This window comes from Anguilla rostrata, chromosome 10 (genome assembly GCF_018555375.3).
Source record: "Anguilla rostrata isolate EN2019 chromosome 10, ASM1855537v3, whole genome shotgun sequence".
NCBI classification, from domain to species: Eukaryota; Metazoa; Chordata; class Actinopteri; order Anguilliformes; family Anguillidae; genus Anguilla; species Anguilla rostrata.
The window spans coordinates 34,340,459-34,350,430 of record NC_057942.1 but is presented as its reverse complement, the minus strand read 5'-3'; positions in this window follow the sequence as shown (position 1 = coordinate 34,350,430).

Here is a 9,972-nt window from a genome sequence, read left to right as displayed (position 1 = left end):
AATGGAGGAATAGATAGATTGTGGATTATTTATGGTCAGAAAAAGCATTTTGTAGCTATGTTAGTTGCAGAGAACACAATATTCATAACCTGCTTATTTTAAAACAGAAAGAAACAGTTTATATCTCAATGTAAATTCCTAGCAAAACCATAAACAAAATCATGTACGCTATGTACATTTTACATTGCTGTAATCTAATCAAGGGCAACCACATCCCACCCATGCAAATACACATTTCACATCTGAAAACATAAATGTCCTTTTTTATTTTGTATGCTGTTAAGCCTACATAGTTACGCCAGAGCCTAACCTTTCAGATTCAATCAGAAAGGCTTTTTAATGCCCCTGTTATTCTCAGAATGCCCATTATTATAAGTCGCATTACAGCTGTGCCAACCAATCAAGACATGAAAGGGCAAACTATTATTTGCAAAGAGAGGCTCCGTAAGGGCTCCCTTTTTACAGTTTCTGAAGAGCTCTAATAAAAGAGGGGGCAATAAGAAAATGGGATTGTAGCCTAGCAACTAATAGCTGCCGATTCCCACCCTCCAAACCGGATTGCTACTCAACAAGGCAAATACGAGATATTGGAGACGGGCAAACCAACAATGTTTAAAAGTGGTCCCTTTTCCCAGTGGCCTGTGCAGCTGTCCCTGTTCAAACATTAAAAATGACCTGAACATCGCCTCATCTGTCACTGAAAAGCATTCAGACAACATGTTGGCAAAATGAGACGTCTTCAGTAACAATAGCTTTTCATGTATAGATGATGCAGTGCTACTGATGCGGTTAGCCAATAAACAGTCTGAAGACTCAGTCCTGTTCTGATGTAGCTCTACCACTTCTCAGAAAGCTGGACGGAATATAGCCCGTTCTTTCACTGGAATATTGTTTTTCTATGTTCCTTTGCACATCCCCGTATTCATAATTCTGTTCTGTATTTTATGTTCTTTCAATGAATTACAATCCCATATCCAAATGACTGTATATGAAAATGTTTATGATTTGCCTAATTTATTCTTTTAATATGTATTGCCTTGTGTGTGTTTCCTGCAATGCATATTAAAAAGTTATCCTTCTGTACAGTGAATTATGTATGCGAGATAAAATGTATTGCAGTTTCAAACAGCACAGGAATACAAATGAGCCCATTAAGATCATGTGATGTTTATCATCTTTGTACTTTAAGCTGGGATGCCTAATATGTAGGGAATGCGAAAATGCGATTTTGAGATGCACTCTCGTATCTCAGAAGATTAAGCTCCCAGTCTAGTGCTTTGGCTTTTAGTGCTTTTTCAGGAACTAATTCATGCAGGGGCTCTGATTTGTTCAGCCTTTTATTCTGAACTTGGATCAGTATCCTTGTTTTTCATACTTGGATTAGGGTGGGTAATCTGTTCTTAGACTGTGCTGTTGGGAGTGCTTTTCCTCCTCTGGACTGTCTATCCACCTGTGTGCATGCACACTTAAATTCTAGTACACACTATTCACATAAAGCTGTCTAATGAAAATGTATTAATATTGTTTTGAATGCACATTTGGATATTATTGCACTTATTCTGTATAATAAACTATTAATAAGCCTTTATGGCATCCATATTTCCTTTGCATAGGAAATGACATTTATTGTAATTGTAAATGCAGTGGCGTGGTGTAGAGGCTGCAGAGCCTGCAGAGCTAGGCTTGCTAATTGATAGCCTACATGCTTGATTCCCAGATTGGCACAGTTACCATACCCTTGAGTGGGGTAACAGTGCTTAACCTTCATTTCTATAGTAAAATATCCAGCTATGTTAATGGATAAGGGCATCTGCTTCACAAACAAAAAATATATGATGTACATCTGAATATTTAGAATAAGAGGAGAGTTTTGGGAACCACTAAAGTTAACTTGATTAGTCGCCTCAAGCGTGCTTGAGGTGGGACACATCAATTACCTGGATGTGACTGGGGGTACTGAGGAGAGGTTTGTGAGCCACTGCTTTACATTAAATGCAGTTTAAATATTCTCAGATATGTAGAATGCTTGGCTCTGTGAACACCGGGACTGGCTTTAACACAAGTCACTCGCCTCACTCTGGAACAGCTAGTCTCCCCCAAGCCTAAAACCTCTTCTCTCAACGGCATGCAGAGCCGCCGGTCTTTCAGTGGGGAGGGGGGAGGGGGTGGAAAGATCGACAGGCGAGCGTCCCTCAGGACGTTCGACCTTGATGCCATCCGGCTGATGGGTCCCAGGGGGATTTGGGAAGGCTGCCAGTCCCACCACAAGAGACTATTATTAAAACAGACAGCACCGCACGTCTCTCTCACACTGTTTCACATGAAACCGGAGAGCGTGTTTACTATCCCCTTTAAACCCCAGTGAAACTCGACCGGCGAAATTTCAAAATCCGAAAGAATTTGTAGGATCTCTGGCATGAAGCTGGAATGGAGGGAAGGTACTGTAGCTGTAAGATTGGGGGGCTTTGGCAGAAATCGTGTATATCCCGCAGGAGGAGAGGGGGGTTAGCGCAAGACATTTGGTGAATGCCCAGGTGGATTTCAGAGAGAGCTGCCTTGCACTAGAACGTGAATAAAGTTTTAAGAAGCGTCTGGCTTAACTTCAAGGAAGCTGCGGCATATACTGTTTTGAGGAAACTTTACTGGGAGACATGCTGTTAACCTCAAGGGAGTCTTCCTTACATACTAAGAGTGTTCTCAGTCTTTCATCTGATTGGATCAAAGGAGGCGTTTGCCTTTGTGTCTGCTGTAACCAACTGTTGCATTGCCAAACGAATAATTTTGAGCTTACTTGGAGACGATGTTTTACTGAGCAGCGTTCAGAATGAGAATTGGGGGAAGGACAATTCATAATGGCAGTAATAATGTTCATAATAGCATTATGTAGCCCATGATCTGGTGTTGAATCCTGATTATGCTGATGCCAACTACCGACATCAGTTCTACATAATTGGCCGCAACATTGTGGCGGGAGGGAGGGCTCCAGTTGGCAGGGTTAGACAGCTGGAAGCCATCCGTGATGGAACGAGTGTTCTATATTCCTGATGTACGGGGTTGGATGCAAGCCTGAGTTAGTTTCTGTGTCTGGCCAAATGGTGTCCCTCTGATTATTTGCTTCAATGGAGGGAATAAATTATTTTCCCATAAGAGAGGAATTTGAGGATACTCCAAAGGGGAAAAAATCGCAAAGGTGACACTGTTCAATAAAAAAATCTATTTGACCTCTCCAAAGGGACACATTTATCAAGGAATGCTGCACAACGTTAACATCCTCAGGGCCTGATTTTTCAAAGCTGCCATGCTCTGAAATGAGAAATATCTAACCCAAATGAACATGCAATAATGGAGACAAAATAATAAAACATGAATTTGACATTTGACTGCTAACTCTTGTTAACATTTCCATACACAGAGAGGGGCACAGCCCTGGTAAAAACAGAAGAGTATACAGGAATTAAATGGTTAAAAATGACAAAATAGTACTCCTGAGGAGATGGGTATATGAAGTACAGTCCTTTGATATTATGGATAATATTAGAACAAAGAGAGTCATGTGCATGCAGTCCTTTAAACAGAGAAAAAATACCTATTTATACTATGGCCAATTGTATCGTATGTAAACACATTTTTATCCATGAAACCACACATAATAGCCCACAATGAGAGGATCCACCCAGTGCAGTTTTAAATTAAATTAATCGCTATTTACTCTGTCTAGTCTGCTGTAGACACTGTCTAGTCTACGGTTGGCCCCACTACCACACAGTCTGGTATACAGGGTTTCATAACATTGCCATGCACATGAACCCATTTTTACCGTCAATCACTTTGTGTAAATGCTCAGTGGCTTCAAAGACTGCCCACCAGGGTTCCAAAATAAAGCTTGTGCTAAAGATACCACTATAAACAGAGCAGAATTACATGCCACTGAACACCGGAGCTTCAAAACACAGTGGTTGACTTCACTGTTTATTTTTGCAGCATGACTCAGTAAATGGCTTCCGATATTATTATATTGCTTCTGTGATACTGCACTGATAATGGTTCCTTGTTTTGGCAGGTGTCTGTTCACCCAATAGCGCTAATCAGAATACCTGTTTGTTCCCCACAGTCCTTTTCAAACTAGATATAAATATAAAAATCCAACCTGTACTACTACTGGGTACTGAAGGAGAAATTATCAGGCATGATCATGGAGTGTTATTGAAAATATTAATACCAAGTAGTGCAAGAAAAAGCCTTCCACAGGGGAATACACATACATTTTTGATGAAGTGATCATCATTAACATATTACACATTTTAATAGATTATTGACTTAATGATTTAGAAAACCAATTTATTAGGGTGTCTGAACTCAGTTCTGTCTCTAGCGCTCAACACTGCTTCCTGCAAGTGTCTTCATGAACATCGAGTTTGGCATTGGGACAGAGATATTTACTGTATGTAAAATCCAGGTGTCCTTTTGATGGAGCTCCAAGCTGTTGATAGGCACTATATTTATCTATGGCACTCCGAGACCATCTGTAACTGTCCTTGGGGATGTGATGCAGACATCAGGGGACTGTGATTTCCCTCATTATTTTTCAATGATGTCATGTTCCTGTCTTGTTCATACTTTGATGGTGTCAGGCACAATGTGGAAAAACTGAGCCCACTTTTTGCATCCATTCCGTTGTGCATGAGTGTGGAGCCGCATAAGATTTTAAAGTCCAATTATTTTCCAAATAATGGATCCCTTTTTGACCCCTGACATTCCCAAGATTCATTTTCTAAGGTTGGAATAGTTTGAATAGCATCCATCTGATGACTCAATTAAACCCTCCAGCATGCACAACAACCTCGCCCCATTCTGTTGTGTTTTGATCAAATTCATATGCTGCAATGTGTTATTTTGAGAAGTAACAGTGGTTACTGTAATTGTGCATAACGGACATTGACCTTAGTACACTGGAAAAATGTGAAAACAAGCTTTCAGATATACTTTGTTTAAACGTAATTCTTAAACATTTTCTTCAAAAGCATGCAACAAGAAACCCCAAAGTACTACTGTCTCTGAGCAACACATCTGGTTTCCATTCAAGTGAGTCATGAATGGATTTCAGATGCATCATCCATTGTATCTATGAAGGAATACATGAGAATGTGTTATGTGTATAGCTTGCAACAATACGGCTACATACAGCATAAATCATGCATCAATAAGCATGACACAACAGCATAACACCTCCCCTAATATATGTTGACCATCTTGGTTAATCGATTACCACAGGAGTATCAAAGTAAACTCACACTGGCCATTTTTAAGATTGAACACCCCAGGATTAGAGACATGCACCCTTTAGCCAACATGGGTGCATGTCTTGGTTGAGGCCAGTGTAGTCCTGGATCTGTCTGGAGAGAAGGGTCCATCAATGTCAACTGGGAGAGCCCCAGACATGGAAGTAGGAGGGAAAAAGCAGGAGGTAAGGAACACAACAGACAAGGAAACAATAACAAAAGATTATTATGTTTTTTTAAATATGTATCTACTGATTTTTATTGGCTTTGATTGACATGCATACAGTATTTCTTGCACTCCCATATTTTAGTTAACTTTAAAGAATAGCCCGATCTTCTCTGTTGATAAACATCGGTATATTACTGCTGAAATGTGCCCTCTTGTCAGTTATGGTGACGCATGCCACCTATGCACTAAATTCCACACTATATTTTGAGGCATGAAGAAGGCCAAAAGCCAAACATTGGGTCACCTGCCAACAAACCAAGCCAATGAGTTTCAAAGGGCGGAAGCCCAAAATATAAACTGCTAAACGTGCTGTCTTTGCCTTCTATTTATGATGAGTGGTTCAGTGTTTGGATTTTTGACTACACCCTTGGTATCCTTCCATTCTGTAGGCGTGTTCCCTTTTTTGGGCTCGTTCTCCATGGAAACCGCTTTGGAGACTGCGTCTGTTTGTGTGCAGCAACCGCATATGGAGATGAGCAAAAAGTGCTGACTTGCAGAACGTGGGCTCAGATTGGGTTATCTTTGATATGAAATATGACACAGGCTGCTTTCAATTACAACAAAAAGCTTATAATGTGTGGGGTGATAACAGTAAAACCTTTTGCATCACTACATCTTAGACTATTGAACTCTCTCCTCATGAAAAGATTTTAGCCATTTATGTTATTGGAGCATCCCAACTGTATTGTTGAAGCAAAGCACAAGTCCTTATATGACTAATTGTCTTTCCATACTTGATGTTTGAGAATAAAATGTGTGAGATAGCAGTTACCTTTAAAACTATGTGAGGGAACGATTTTGTGCACTGTTCATAGCAGAGTCTTGTAGCTATGCCTGAATTGTGTTCCAGTAAGAGAAGGGGATTTGAGTGGCACTGGGTGGAGGTTTTTGAACCGTAGCTGCACCGAGGTGGTACACATGCCAAGGGGAAGTGGGTGGAGGGTTCAACCCTGTCAGCAGTCTTGAATTTCTGTGTATTTGTCTTCCTCTTGGGCGTCTGCAGTGAAACTCCATCTGAACAGAAGGCCGCTCTGGTCCTTTGGTCTTGTGCAGTTCCAAGCTGTTTGGGAGAGGACTGTAACAGAGTGAATGTAATTGCTCTTGGTCTAAATGAACACTAAGTATGCCCTGTCATTACCAGCTGCACAAAATGAGTTGTCACTGGCTTGTGAAACATACTGTATCCCGACAGGGCAATACCAGTGACTTTAGAACGCAGTCCTGTCACCACAGTACCATGCAGTAATGTGAAAAAAATGTTCCTTAGCTGCGGAACATCCAGTCACAGCAGGACATGAATATATTATATATAATTTCAGTATATTTTGAGGATCTACTCAGTAAGCATTCTCAACCTGATATCACATGGTGATAGTTCAGTCACGGCTAGCGGGTCTTGGGTGGATTCTACCAGCCTTCAATCCTCCACAAGTCAGTTAACAGAAATCAACAGAAAATATACAGTATAAACGTATAATCACAAAATGAAAAGTATTAAGCACTGCACTCAGTTTACAATTACAGAATTATATGATTAATGAGCTTGTCAATGACCTGAGATTACATCCAATAGTCAATTTGGGTTATACAGTGTTAATTAGTACTCCTGTACAGCTTAAAACTAATGAACATTTCTTTTTTTTTCCTGTAATGCTGAAATGTAACCCTGAAAATATATGAAAATAATGTGGAAAAAAATGTAAACTAAAGACTACTATAGCACAGTCAACAACCACATTTGAATCGGAAGATTTAAATAATGCCATGCTATGCAATCAGTACTGTTAGCCATTTAATTTGTTCCGCAGAATGTACTTGATAAAAGACATTTCTGGCAATTTAACGCTTGCTATTTGAGTGTTTTGATGTTATTATAATTCTGAGTGCATACCATTCAACTCTTATCTGCAGCACAAATGAACCAACTTGCTTTTTCTCATTTGTATTCTGATGCAAAATAAATCTGACTAAAACATTTTCGAAAGATCATATTTTTGCCATTTTGCTCCTTTTGCATTGGAGATGAGGAGGGACGTTAATTGGCTTTTGTGATGAAAATGAAGACGTTTGGAATGTGAACTCATTCCACCTCTTTTCTACCCCTGGGTTAATCTCATTGGCCGCTGTGGGGCAGATGATATTTGTTTTGGCCCAATGGGGACATTTCCTTACCCGTGGGCCTGGGTCATCATTATCGTCAGTCTGGTGACATTCAGATTTGCCCGTCGTCACGGTTCCCTAATCAGTGTCGACAGGGGCAGTAAACGCACTGAGCGGAGGGGCCATCTCAATTTGTGCCTCATCAGCTTTGTTTAATGCCCCAAATCATTTGTAACAGGTTTTTTGGTGATAATGAGTCTTCCCTGAACTATCAGTTATAGCCGCAGCAGAAGCTCAGACGTGCTTTGCTGGAGCCAGGCTTTCTGTCCTTACTGGAGTATGTTTATCACACAGACTCGCTGGTAAACTGCTAACAGATGAAGCTCGTTAGAAAAGAGAGGGTTAGACCAGTGTCAGGAATCAAAAACATGTGGAATGCATTTCTAAGACTGTGGACTGGATGCAATCAACAGAACGAATACATCACATAAGCTTTATGATGTTTTTCCCTTACAGAGTTTGGCTCGTTCAACAAAACAGAAAACATCTCGCCAAACTGTGTGAAGATAGAACAAACACTTTTAGTTATGTGTAAGCCATAGTTAAAGGCAGATACTGAGTGTGGCATATCTAAACATCCACATGTCAAAAATCTCATGTTAAGGTCTGCTGGGGGCTCCTCCTGTTAATACCCTGTTGCAGGACAGAGCCATGCACAGACAGCATATGCCACCTGCCCTATCCTTGCATGTGTCAGTTCCAGTATGCGTATTCACCCAGTGGTGAGGTTGACAAACATTCAGTTCAGCTGTGACCAGCCTTCTCATTGAATGGTGCATAATTGCCCCGAGCATCATCCAGGGGAGAGTGACATCAGTCAGCAGCAGGGCTGTTAAACAATGGTTTGATATTCGAATGCTATTCAAATTGCTTTTAAAAAATGCCATTCGAGTGTGAAAATACACATTTGAATGTGGAAGGAAAACCTCTCCTCTGTTAAAACTTTCAACAAAGTAACTGTTGCAGAGATACAGCCACTGTACGGGTCATGTTAGGTCGTTATCAGAGACTCGCTGCTGTGAACCAATCCTGGCACTTTATTATAGAGATTCATTTGTCTTTAATTGGTTCGTACAAATCAGTGATGGACAGAGTGGCTCCACTGCATAACATGGTCTGTGAAGCCTCACTCTGCAATGGTTAGCACAAGGTGCTCATTATTTCACCACGCTGTGGGACTATGCAAATGCTCCTTCAAGGGACACCAGGAACTGCAGGGCCCCTCCCTGGAGATGTGGACAGAAGTAATGTTTCACTGTCACATGTTGCTACTGAAATGTCTTGTCTTTATGCCGGACTGTTTTTTTTTTTAAACCTCCCACCCTCCCCCCTTCCGCTCCACACCCTTCAATCAACTTTCAGTATTCATATCAAGGGCAAAAACTGCAGTACATAGCAATATTGTTGATGGCAGTAGAGCTTTCAATATGCGCTACAGTGTCAGAGCAGCCAGAATGGGATGCTAAACCCTTGTAGCGTTTCATCAGCAGAGGGGATTGAAAGAGGCTCAGAATGCGGTCCGGGTTTTTCCCCGACGGGACTTTCATCAGAGAGGAAAAATTCGAAAGCGGCGTTCAGAGCGTGCCTGAGCGTGCCCCGTGTCACCGCCATTCGTATTCGGAGGCGAAGACGGGTGCGGGGATGTCACCAGGTCTGGGGACTCCTGTGACCTTTACACACGGGCTGCTGAGTTTACAATCTGCAACTCTCTTCCCCCCACAGTACCGGTGATGCTATTGATGTACGTGTTAGCCGTGCGCACGGGAAATCGAACGAATCGAGGTCAGTTCAATCACGCGAGTCCATGTTGTGTCAACACAGATTTCATCTTGGCTGCCGTATCAAGGATGTGCCGAGAATGGCTTCATGTTGAAACAGGAGTCGCTCTCTCTATCTAGCTTCGGTCAGCAACTTCTATCTCTTAAGAGTGAACACTGATTTTATTTTCCTCCTGTTAATTTGAGGCAAGTTCATTTTGAGAATAAGACGTAGGCCTACGCAGGCAAATCACGTAAAGGCGTGGTGGCTTCATTCCTCACTGACATTGCAGAATTCTGGGAAATAACTGCATTTGTTTCATTCATCCGGTAGGATTCAGGTTCTATTTTGACTAAAATGCTGGAAATATTTAGCGACTGCAGCAATATGGAGTGGATGTGCCATATTTGAATTGCAGTCTTGTGATCATTGCGAGAGAAGAGAAAAACATAGCTGTGCTCCATATTGACAGCTCTTTCTCTGCCGTTTCATATTCATATTTTGTATGCCAAGTAAAACACGCCCTTCTTAAAACAACACTTTGAC